Below are 11,612 nucleotides of genomic sequence, written 5' to 3'. Positions count from 1 at the left end.
GGGACGGGACGGCGACGGCGCGGTCGGCGGCGTGCGAGCGCCAGCGGGGGTGGCGGCGGGGGTCGCTAGGGTTTCGGGGCGGGCGGCTTGGGCTGGCGGGTGGCGGCCTCGGCCTTATAAAGGCCTGCCGGGCTGGGTGCCCGGGTCGGGCACGGCCCGGGTAGGTTGGTGCATTTTTTTTAAAAAAAACTAACGCGGAAAAACAAATAAAAGAAATACTAAACGGAGTCCAAAAATCCTGAAATAAAGTTTCACGGTCCTCTAATAATATTGCGGACAAAGTGAACATTTATTTGGGCCTCTAATGCAATTTGAAAAACACATTTTCCCTAATTCAAATAAAATAGCAATAAAAGTCCAAATAAAGTACTTATTTGATTTTAACATTTTCCCTCCAATATTTCTTTTATTGTGGAGAAGTTATTTTATCTCCTCTCTTTTATTTTAACATTGGAAATATTCGGAGAGAAAATAATTAAAACCAAATGATCCTCTTTTCAAAATTTGAGAAAACTCAAATATGAAAGTAACGAAATCCCCAACTCTCTCCGTGGGTCCTTGAGTTGCTTAGAATTTCTAGGATCAACCAAAATGCAATAAAAATATGATATGCATATGATGATCTATGTATAACATTCCAAATTGGAAATTTGGGATGTTATAAACCTACCCCCCCTTAAGATGAATCTCGCGCTCGAGATTCGGGTTGGCTAGAAATAGGTGTGGATGGTCCTTCCGTAGGTCCTCCTCTCGCTCCCTGATGTCTACTATGCAACTTTCTTCTTGTAGACATTGTTGTGCCTCCAAGTGCAGAGGTTTGTAGGACAACAGCAAATTTCCCTCAAGTGGATGACCTAAGGTTTATCAATCCTTTGGAGGTGTAGGATGAAGATGGTCTCTCTCAAACAACCCTGCAACCAAATAACAAAGAGTCTCTTGTGTCCCCAACACACCCAATACAATGGTAAATTGTATAGGTGCACTAGTTCGGCGAAGAGATGGTGGGAGTATCATAAGAGACTCGAATACTATAAATTGTTTCCACATTAAAAGAGTAATGTTAAGAAAAAGGGTAATCATAATCATGACAAGTTTTATAAATATAATCATCACTACTTTTTATAGCATAAGTTTCATCACAATAATCATCATAAGTAGCAACTTTGTTCTCATCATAATCGATTGAAACCTCTTCCAAAATAGTGGAATCATCACTAAATAAAGTCATGACCTCTCCAAATCCACTTTCATATTCATCACAATAAGATTCAACATCCTCCAAAATAGTGGTATCATTACTTCCTAAAGTTGACCCTCTTCCAAACCCACTTTCATCAATATAATCATCATAAGTAGGAGGCATGCTATCATCATAACAAATTTGCATATAAAAACTTGGGGGGCTAAAAATATCATCTTCATTAAACATAGCATCCCCAAGCTTGGGACAAACATTAATTGCAGCAAATATATTCTCAAATATGTCATTCTCATCAAACATAGCATCCCCAAGCTTGGGCCTTTTTATATCATAAGCATAATCACTCTCATCATTAATAGGATGGACAACACCAATAGTATAGCAATTATCATCATCACAATGAGTAGTAGGAGCAACATCATTTGGGAAGGATGCCTTTTTACCTTTGCTTCTCCATCTTTTCTTTTTCTTCTTCACATCATGTGTGGGTTTAACCCTCTTTTTTGAGCTCCTTATTAATGAGATTGATTGAATATAAGGCTCCTCCTCGTTACCTGATTCATCATAAGAAATAATAGGAGAATATTGGGAAGTCTCTTCCCTTTCATTAGTATTCTCTTCATCTTCTATTTGCTTTCTTTTCTTTATGTAATTGGCAATATAAGGATTTTCAATGCAATTCACCGCGCAATACATATAAATTTCCTCTAGATCAATATCAAGAAATTTTTTAAGGTTAAATTCTGGAATATGCTTAGTTAAACGTTTCATTTCTTCATAAACCAAAATCAAACTAAGTTCATTATGATGCGCAAGGGAAATCAAGTCATCACAATTTTTGGACACGATTCGATCATGAAACAATTTGCATGGGAGATTTAAATGACCATGTTCATTGCAAAGTTCACAAGTACGATAAAGAAATTTTAAATTTTCAGCACTCACATCAAGCCTTTCTTGCAACCATTTAGTTTGTAAATACTTATGCCTCTTGCAAAATCTATCTTCCCTATTTGGTGTGTAATTGCGAACTCTATGCACTCCACAAAAATTGACATGCTTTTAAGAGACATTTTCATCATGACCAGTGCAATCATCATTAGTACTATGGATTTTCAAAGAGTTCATACTAACAACATTGCAATCATGCTCAGCATTCAAAGATTTAGTGCCAAAAATTTTATAGACTTCTTCTTCTAGCACTTGAGCACAATTTTCCTTTCCATCATTCTCACGAAAGATATTAAAAAGATGAAGCGCATGAGGCAAACTCAATTCCATTTTTTTGTAGTTTTCTTTTATAGACTAAACTAGTGATAAAACAAGAAGCAAAAAGATTCGATTACAAGATCTAAAGTTATACCTTCAAGCACTCACCTCCCCGGCAACGGCGCCAGAAAAGAGCTTGATGTCTACTACGCAACCTTCTTCTTATAGACGTTGTTGGGCCTCCAAGTGCAGAGGTTTGTAGGACAGTAGCAAATTTCCCTCAAGTGGATGACCTAAGGTTTATCAATCCGTGGGAGGCGTAGGATGAAGATGGTCTCTCTCAAACAACCCTGCAACCAAATAACAAAGAGTCTCTTGTATCCCCAACACACCCAATACAATGGTAAATTGTATAGGTGCACTAGTTCGGCGAAGAGATGGTGATACAAGTGCAATATGGATGGTAGATATAGGTTTTTGTAATCTGAAATTGTAAAAACAGCAAGGTAACTAATGATAAAAGTGAGCACAAACGGTATTGCAATGCGTTGAAACAATGCCTAAGGTTCATACTTTCAGTAGTGCAAGTTCTCTCAACAATAAATAACATAACTGAATCATATAACTATCCCTCAACATGCAACAAAGAGTCACTCCAAAGTCACTAATAGTACGAAACCACCTCAAAGTTATCCTTTTTGATCGATCTATTCAAGAGTCCACAGTAAAATAACACGAAGCTATTCTTTTTGTTCGATCTATCATAGAGTTCGTACTAGAATAACACCTTAAGACATAAATCAACCAAAACCCTAATGTCACTTAGATACTCCAATGTCACCTCAAGTATCCGTGGGCGTGATTATACGATATGCATCACACAATCTCAGATTCATCTATTCAACCAACACAAAGAACTTCAAAGAGTGCCCCAAAGTTTCTACCGGAGAGTCAAGATGAAAATGTGTGCCAACCCCTATGCAAAAGTTCACAAGGTCACTGAACCCGCAAGTTGATCACCAAAACATACATCAAGTAGATCACGTGATATCCCATTGTCACCACAGATAAGCACATGCAAGACATACATCAAGTGTTCTCAAATCCTTAAAGACTCAATCCGATAAGATAACTTCAAAGGGAAAACTCAGTTCATTACAAGAGAGTAGAGGGGGAGAAACATCATAAGATCCAACTATAATAGCAAAGCTCGCGATACATCAAGATCGTGCCAAATTAAGAACACGAGAGAGAGAGAGAGAGAGATCAAACACATAGCTACTGGTACATACCCTCAGCCCCGAGGGTGAACTACTCCCTGCTCGTCATGGAGAGCGCCGAGATGATGAATATGGCCACCGGTGTGGGATCCCCCCTCCGGCAGGGTGCCAGAACGGGCTCCCGAGAGGTTTTTGGTGGCTATAGAGGCTTGCGGTGGCGGAACTCCCAATCTATTGTGCTCCCAAGAGGTTTTAGGGTATATGGACATATATAGGCGAAAGAAGTTGGTCAGGGGAGCCACGAGGGGCCCACGAGGGTGGGGGGCGCACCCAGGGGGTAGGGCGCGCCTCCCTGCCTCATGGCCACCTCGAAGCTTCCCTGACTTCCACTCCAAGTCTCCTGGATTGCTTCCATTCCAAAAATAACTCTCCCAAAGGTTTCATTCTGTTTGGACTCAGTTTGATTTACCTTTTCTTTGAAACACTGAAATAGGCAAGAAAACTGCAATTTGGGCTGGGCCTCCGGTTAATAGGTGAGTCCCAAAAGTAATATAAAAGTGTTTAGTAAATCCCATAAACATTCAAAATAGGTAATATAATAGCATGGAACAATCAAAAATTCTAGATACGTTGGAGACGTATCACTCCCAGGTGGCTTCATCCTCGGTATGGTGGCTCCACTGAACTTTGCAAAACTTGATAACCTTGCTGCGGGTGGCTCGGCTGGCAAACTCGAGAATATTTACTGGTTTCTCCTTGTAGGTCAAATCACTATCCAGCTAAATCGCTTCCAGTGGCACTGTATCTCTCACAGGAATATCGACCATCTCTGCGCGGCACTTCTTCAACTGGGAAACGTGAAACACATTGTGAACTCCTGACAATCCTTCCGGCTATTCTAGCTTGTAAGAAACTTCTCCCATACGTTCCAAAACTTTGTATGGTCCCACAAAACGTGGTGCTAACTTTCCCTTAACTCCAAAACACTTAACTCCTCGAAGTGGGGACACACACAGGTATACTCTGTCTCCGACTTCGTGAACTGTCTCCTTGCGTTTAGAATCCGCATAACTCTTCTGCCTGGACTGGGCTACCTTGAGTCTATCGCGAATCAATTTAACTTTCTCTTCAGACTCCTTAATCAAATATGGTCCAAAGAATTGACGATCTCCAACTTCATCCCACAATAACGGTGTGCTACACCTCCTTCCGTACAAGGCTTCGAAAGGGGCCATCTTCAAACTGGCTTGATAGATGTTGTTATAGGAGAACTCTGCATACGACAAATTATTGTCCCAACTAGATCCATAATCTAGCACACAAGCTCTCAACATGTCCTCCAGAATCTGATTGACTCTCTCGGTCTGTCCATCTGTGTGTGGATGAAAGGCCGTACTGAACTCTAGCCTGGTACCCAAAGTCTCAAGCAACTGATTCCAGAACTTTGAGGTAAACTGGGTTCCTCTATCTGATACAATGGTCGTCGGAACTCCATGTAGACATACGATCCTGGTCATGTATATCTTTGCTAACTTTGCACTTGTATATGTGGTCTTCACTGGGATGAAATGAGCTACTTTCGTCAACTGATCAACTATCGAGTCATAGCCTGAACGAGTCTTGGGCAATCCCGTGATAAAGTCCATGCCAAGCTTGTCCCACTTCCATCCAGGTATCGGCAATGGCTGTAGCAACCCTGCTAGCTTCTGATGCTCTGCCTTAACTCTTTAACATACATCACATACTGCCACATACTCAGCAATATCCTTCTTCATTCCAGTCCACCAGAAACTTTCCTTGAAATCCAAGTACATCTTAGTATTTCTGGGGTGAATCGAATACGGAGAATCATGGGCCTCCTGCAGAATCAACTTCCTGATCTCAGGGTCATTAGGCACATATAAGCGATCCTCAAACCGTAAGGTATCGTGCTCATCCTCACAAAATCCTTTGGCCTGTCCTTTTCTCATCCTTTCCTTTATCTCAGCAATCTCCTTGCCAGTCTTCTGAGCTTCTCTGATCTTATCCATCAAAGTGGAATGAATTTCCATTGCTGCTACATAACCTCTCGGAACTATTTCCAAACATAGCCTTGAAGATCCTCTACTAACTCCTTGGGTAATCCTCCGGTCATGAGTGTATTAACATAAATCTTGCGACCCAACGCATTTGCTACTACATTAGCTTTTCTGGGATGATAGTGCAACTTCATGTCATAATCCTTAATGAGGTCCAACCATCTCCTCTACCTGAGATTCAACTCCTTTTGCGTGAAGATATACTTCAAACTCTTATGATTCGTGTACACCTCACGGTGATTCCCGATAAGGAAATGTCTCCATGTCTTCAACGCATGCACTACAACTGCTAACTCCAAGTCACGCGTAGCATAATTTTGCTCATGAGGTTTAAGCTGTCGTGAGGCATATGAAACAACTCTTACCTCCTAGATAAGCACTGCTCCAAGTCCTCGACGTGAAGTGTCGCAATACACTTGATAATCCTTACGCTAATCTAGAAGAATCAGCACTGGGGCTATAACCAAACATTTCTTCAACTCCTGAAAACTGGCTTCACACTCCTCAGTCCATTTGAACTTGGTGTCCTTCTTCAACAACTCTGTCATTGGGCTTTGCAATCTTGGGGAAATTCTCAATGAACCTCCGGTAATATCTTGTGAGTCCAAGAAAACTCCTGATCTCTCCAACTGACGTGGGTGCTACTCATTTAGTCACAGAAACAACCTTGGTGGGGTCTACTGCTATTCCTTCTCCAGATATAACATGTCCGAGGAATCCAACTTCCTTCAACCAAAACTCACATTTGCTGAACTTGGCATATAACTGGTGTTCCCTGAGCTTCCCAAGAACCAAACGCTCTCCTCTTCATTCTTCGAGTAGACCAATATATCGTCAATGAACACTACAACAAACTTATCCAAAAACTCCATAAACACCTTGTTCATCATGTTCATAAAATAGGCAGGTGCGTTAGTCAGTCCAAATGACATAACGATATACTCATATAGCCCGTACCTTGTGGTAAAAGCTGTCTTAGGTATATCCTGCTCTCGAATCTTTAGCTGATGGTATCCTGATCGCAGATTGATCTTGGAAAATACTTTAGCTCCTTGCAATTGGTCAAACAAATCATTGATCATCGGCAGTGGGTACTTGTTCTTGATCGTCACTTAATTCAAAGTGCAATAATAGACAACCATCCTTAATGATCCATCCTTCTTCTCCACTAGAAGTACTAGACATCCCCAAGGTGATGAGCTTGGTCGAATGTACCCTTTATCCAGTAACTCCTTAATCTGCTTCTTAATCTCTCCCAAATCCTTTGCGGGCATCCGATACGGTCTCTTTGATATTGGGTGCCTGGCAAAAGTTCAATAAAAACTCAATGTCTCTATCCGGTGGCATGCCTGACAACTCCTCGGGAAATACATTAGGGGAATCCTTCACCACTGGTAGTTCCTCCTATACAACTCCTGATAAGGAATTTACTTGAGTCCTCTTCGGCATATGTCGGGATACATACTTAATCCTTCTTCCTTATGGGGTGGTGAGCATAATCAACTTACTGGCGCAGTCAATGTTCCCTCCATACTTCGATAACCACTCCATGCCTAATATTACATCCAATCCTTGCGACTCCAATATTATGAGGTCTGAGGGAAACATGTAGTTACCAATCCTTAAAGGTAACCGATCACACCATAAGCTGGCCATATACTCTACTCCTGGTGAGGTTAATAACATGGGTGACCTAAGGGCTTGGGTTGGCAGGTGATATTATCCACAAATCCCCTTGATATGTATGAATGCGATGCAGCAGTATCAAAAAGAATGATTACGGTAAATGACTTAACCAAAAACTTACCTATAACTGCATCTGGCTGCGCTTCAAGCTCCTCCACGCTAACGTGGTTCACTTGTCCCCTGTTGAAAGGGTTGGGCATCTTTCCAGAGCTTCCATTGCCATTTCCATTCTTTGCTTCAGAACACTCGGTGGCATAGTGTCCATTCTTCCCGCACTTGAAACAAGTAATGTGACTTAGATCCTTCTTGGCGGGCGTTGCTGGGTTGGAACGATTCTGGCCGTTGCTTCCTCCATTCCCATTCCCATTCTTAGGGCCACTATGGTTATGCGAACTTCCTCCATTGGAATTATGGCCTCCATGGTTCTGGTGAATGTGTCCTCCTGAGTTTGGGGAAAAACGAGGTCTCTACTGAGCTCCTGAATTGTACTCCCCTTGTCCATACTTCCTCTTGTGGTTGTCTATCTACTGCTACTTCCCCTCAATCATAAGAGCCCTATCTACCAACTCCTGGTAGTTGTTGAATGTTGCCACCATCAACTGCATGCTCGGCTCATCATTCAGTCCTTCCAGAAACTTCTCCTGCTTAGCAGCATCTGTAGCTATGTCGTTAGGGGCATAACATGCTAACTTACTAAACTCATCCACATATTGGCCCACTGTGCATCCTCCTTGGTGCAAGTTGCGAAACTCGTGTTTCTTCATGGCCATGGCTCCTGCTGAAACATGGGCAATGCGGAAAGCCTGCTGAAACTGATCCCATGTAACAATGTCAATGGGGTAAGTGGCTGTGAAGTTCTCCCACCATGATGCTGCGGGTCCATCAAGCTAGTGTGCGGCAAAACGTACTATCTCTGCATATGTGCATCCTGCAGTGTTCAACTCCCTTCCAATCTTGCGGAGCCAATCATCTACAACAATCGGCACAGTGCTTCTAGAGAACACCGGCGGATTCAGCCTTAGGAAACAGGCTAAGTGATCAACAGGTGGTGGTGGTGGTGGTGGGTTGTTGTTGTTGTTGCCTTGGTTCTAATTATGAACTAATAGCTGCATCAGGGTATTCTCCTGCTGGATCAACTGGTGAGCTCTGGTGGGAAGGCAAATCCAATGTCGCGTCTCAGAGGCATCTGATGGGTTTAGAAAAGATGAGAAAACAGAATAGAATGAGGTCTAAGGGGAAACACTACCCATATGCACATGAGACAAACACAATCATATCACTTCAATCAATTCAAATGAGGGCATACAATCGGTCTAACTATCGTTACAAAAGTGCTCGAACTATACTATATACATGGGGGAATACTACTACTGATATGGTGGTCGACTAGAAGTTTTAATCGGTAGAAGACTCCATGATATCTGCTCCAGCTTCATCAACGTAGTCATCATCGCTGTCGTCGGGGTCTGAGTCGGTGTCGTTGATGATGATGTAGTCCTCTGAACGAATGTCCTTAGAATTGTCGTCATCTCCTCCTGGCACGAAGTCTCCCATGAATACTCCTAGCTTCCTTGTCAGATCGTCATTCTTCTCCACTAGTATCGTCATTTCCTCCTCATATCCATCGCGTGTAGACTTGAGTTCTTCCTCTAGCTCCGTGATCCTGACCATTACATTCTTCAGATCTATCATGCCTGTGCATATCTGGTTCTCCTGGCAACGAATGTGCTGGTTTAGCTCCTAGATGAAAGCTGCAATGGACCTGTCCCTCATGGTGTTGATCATCTCCCATTGCTCATCTCGGCGCCCACATATCCGGTAGATAGTGTCCTTGAGATCCTTGTGGTACACTTCTCCGATGCGTCCCTGGCAATGCGGGCTGCCGTGCTCTTTCCTAGACTCCAGGTTGGTGCATCAAAGGAAAACTCTATGGGCTCAGTGACTGGCATGAACGTCCTTCATGGAACTTGAACTCGAATCATCCAACGCTCCTCTTCTGGTAAAGTGGTGATGTAGGTCCTGGTGAAGCTTTGTATTCTGATGTTCAGGTACCTAGTAACTTCCTTCAAGTGTCGTCCAAAAGGTGTATCTTCATCCAGTTGTGTAAACTTGTTCCTTAAGTCCGCCATCCTATAGAGTAGAAAAGCGAGAGGAGTCAGAAATGAGTAGAGAAGAGTGACCTATGGTTTATCTTAGTGGTCGTGTCCTACAGTCAGCGTGTGCTCCGATACCATCTTGTAGCGACTAGACCTCAAACAGTCTAGTCTCTGTGCATCAGTGTCATCCCTGGATCGGTAATGCTGACACACATAGTACTTGAGGATTTATAACAGAGTTTCAATCACACTCTTATTACATCGAATGTCTCAAAAGAGAACGTATTACAATAATATGGCTTAAGACCATCTAAATACGATAACAACAGAAGGCTTGGAAGATAAAGTTAGTCCATCAACTCCAACGGCATAGCTGAGTGAACGACAACGACCTATGGCGCCTTACTCGTCGGCTGAAAAGTCTGCAACATGATATGTTGCAGCCCGAAACGGGTCAGCACATGGAATATGTTGGCAATGTAACACAAAGGATAATGAACTGATAAATGCTATCACTACATGCATATTTGGCTGGTGAAAGCTCTATGGTTACAGTTTTTGCATAAAGCCAAATTTTCCCTACAACAAAGGAATAAATTTGATTTAACTATCATGGTGGTCGTTAAACATTGAGAAGGTTCCTCCAACTCAATCCCAATTAAACATCATCAATTAACCCAATCAAATTAATTTAGAGTGATGAGATCAACATGATAATCCAAGAACCAGATACTCAAGATGTCCATAACGGGGACACGACTAACCATGATTAGTTTGTACACTCTGCAGAGGTTTGCGCACTTTTCCCCACAAGACTTGAACGCATCCATGATCGGAGGATCGAGACATAGCATTTCAAAAGCATTAACTCTCTACTCTAGGTAGGCAGTACCACCTACAACCCACTACATCTGCTAGTCTACCTCTTCAAGAGCTCATGCAACTTACTCAACTACGCCAGAGCCCATATTGGCTTGTGGCTGCACACGGAAGTTTCCAGCATGAATAATCTTATGATCCCTTTGAGCCTGGGTGGCGAACCGTAGGATGATCACACGGGGTACTCCCGAATATCCTAGGACAACACTGGATTCTCTAGGTGCCCTAACAACCACTGGGTACTCCAGGGTGCCTCAACCAATCCACCCAGATGTGTATTTAAGTATCCACCTTAAGTTCACCAATAATTAACAATACTCACATCTGTCATGGATACACTCACCCAAACTACGTCTACGAGCATAGCATAGCAATCATGTGCATAGCGTAGAAGTAACTCCCAAAGGTTTGATAATAAAAGGGCAATAGGTTCTACCTCATCATCTACTTCCCAAACCCACATGTTATTCAGATCCTAACCATGCAATGTTTGAGGATTGTAACTAATGCATAAAAATTGCGTAATAAATGGATATGATCAAAGTGTTACTTGCCTTGCTGATGATCTGCAAAACCTAGGGACTCGTAGTAGCACACTTCGCAATCCGGGTATTCTATCACAAACAAACAATAACATACAATAAGCACTCAACTAGAAGCATAGGTAAAACTCAAATAAAAGATCTAACCAGAAAGTTCAACTCAAGAACTCCGGTTTGCAAAAAGAATCAATCAAATGGAGCAACGAAACTCAAACTACGAAAGAAACAAAAATCGTTTACTAATCTGGACTAAAGTCAAATTTTACAGTACCAAAACGAGCTTAGAGACGAAGATCTAGGCGCTTGTTTCATCTAATTTGGATAAACGAGCGAAAAGATATAATAGATCGAAGATCAGGGCAGAAATCACAATCGAAAATAATCACGGAAAACCCTGGAAAACAAAACGAGACAAACAGGCTAACGAATGAACGTTCGCTGTCTGCGCTTAACTGACGAACAACGTTCGTTAAAATGAACGTATGGACGAACGTCCGCTATTTAACTAAATTGAAAAAAAACGAAGCGATCTAAAAAGAAAACTAGATCTAGGGTTTCGGAAAAAAACAATCAGTTTTTCCGAGAAAAACGGGACGGCGGCGGCGGCTACCTCAGCAATGTCGGCGACGGCGGTGGCGACTCCGGCGGCAGGGCAGCGGCGGGGGGCGGGGAGGCGGAGGCGGCGCGGTCGGTGGTGGCAG

This window comes from Triticum dicoccoides, chromosome 6B (assembly GCF_002162155.2).
Source record: "Triticum dicoccoides isolate Atlit2015 ecotype Zavitan chromosome 6B, WEW_v2.0, whole genome shotgun sequence".
Lineage (NCBI taxonomy): Eukaryota > Viridiplantae > Streptophyta > Magnoliopsida > Poales > Poaceae > Triticum > Triticum dicoccoides.
Note: the sequence above shows the minus strand (reverse complement) of the source record.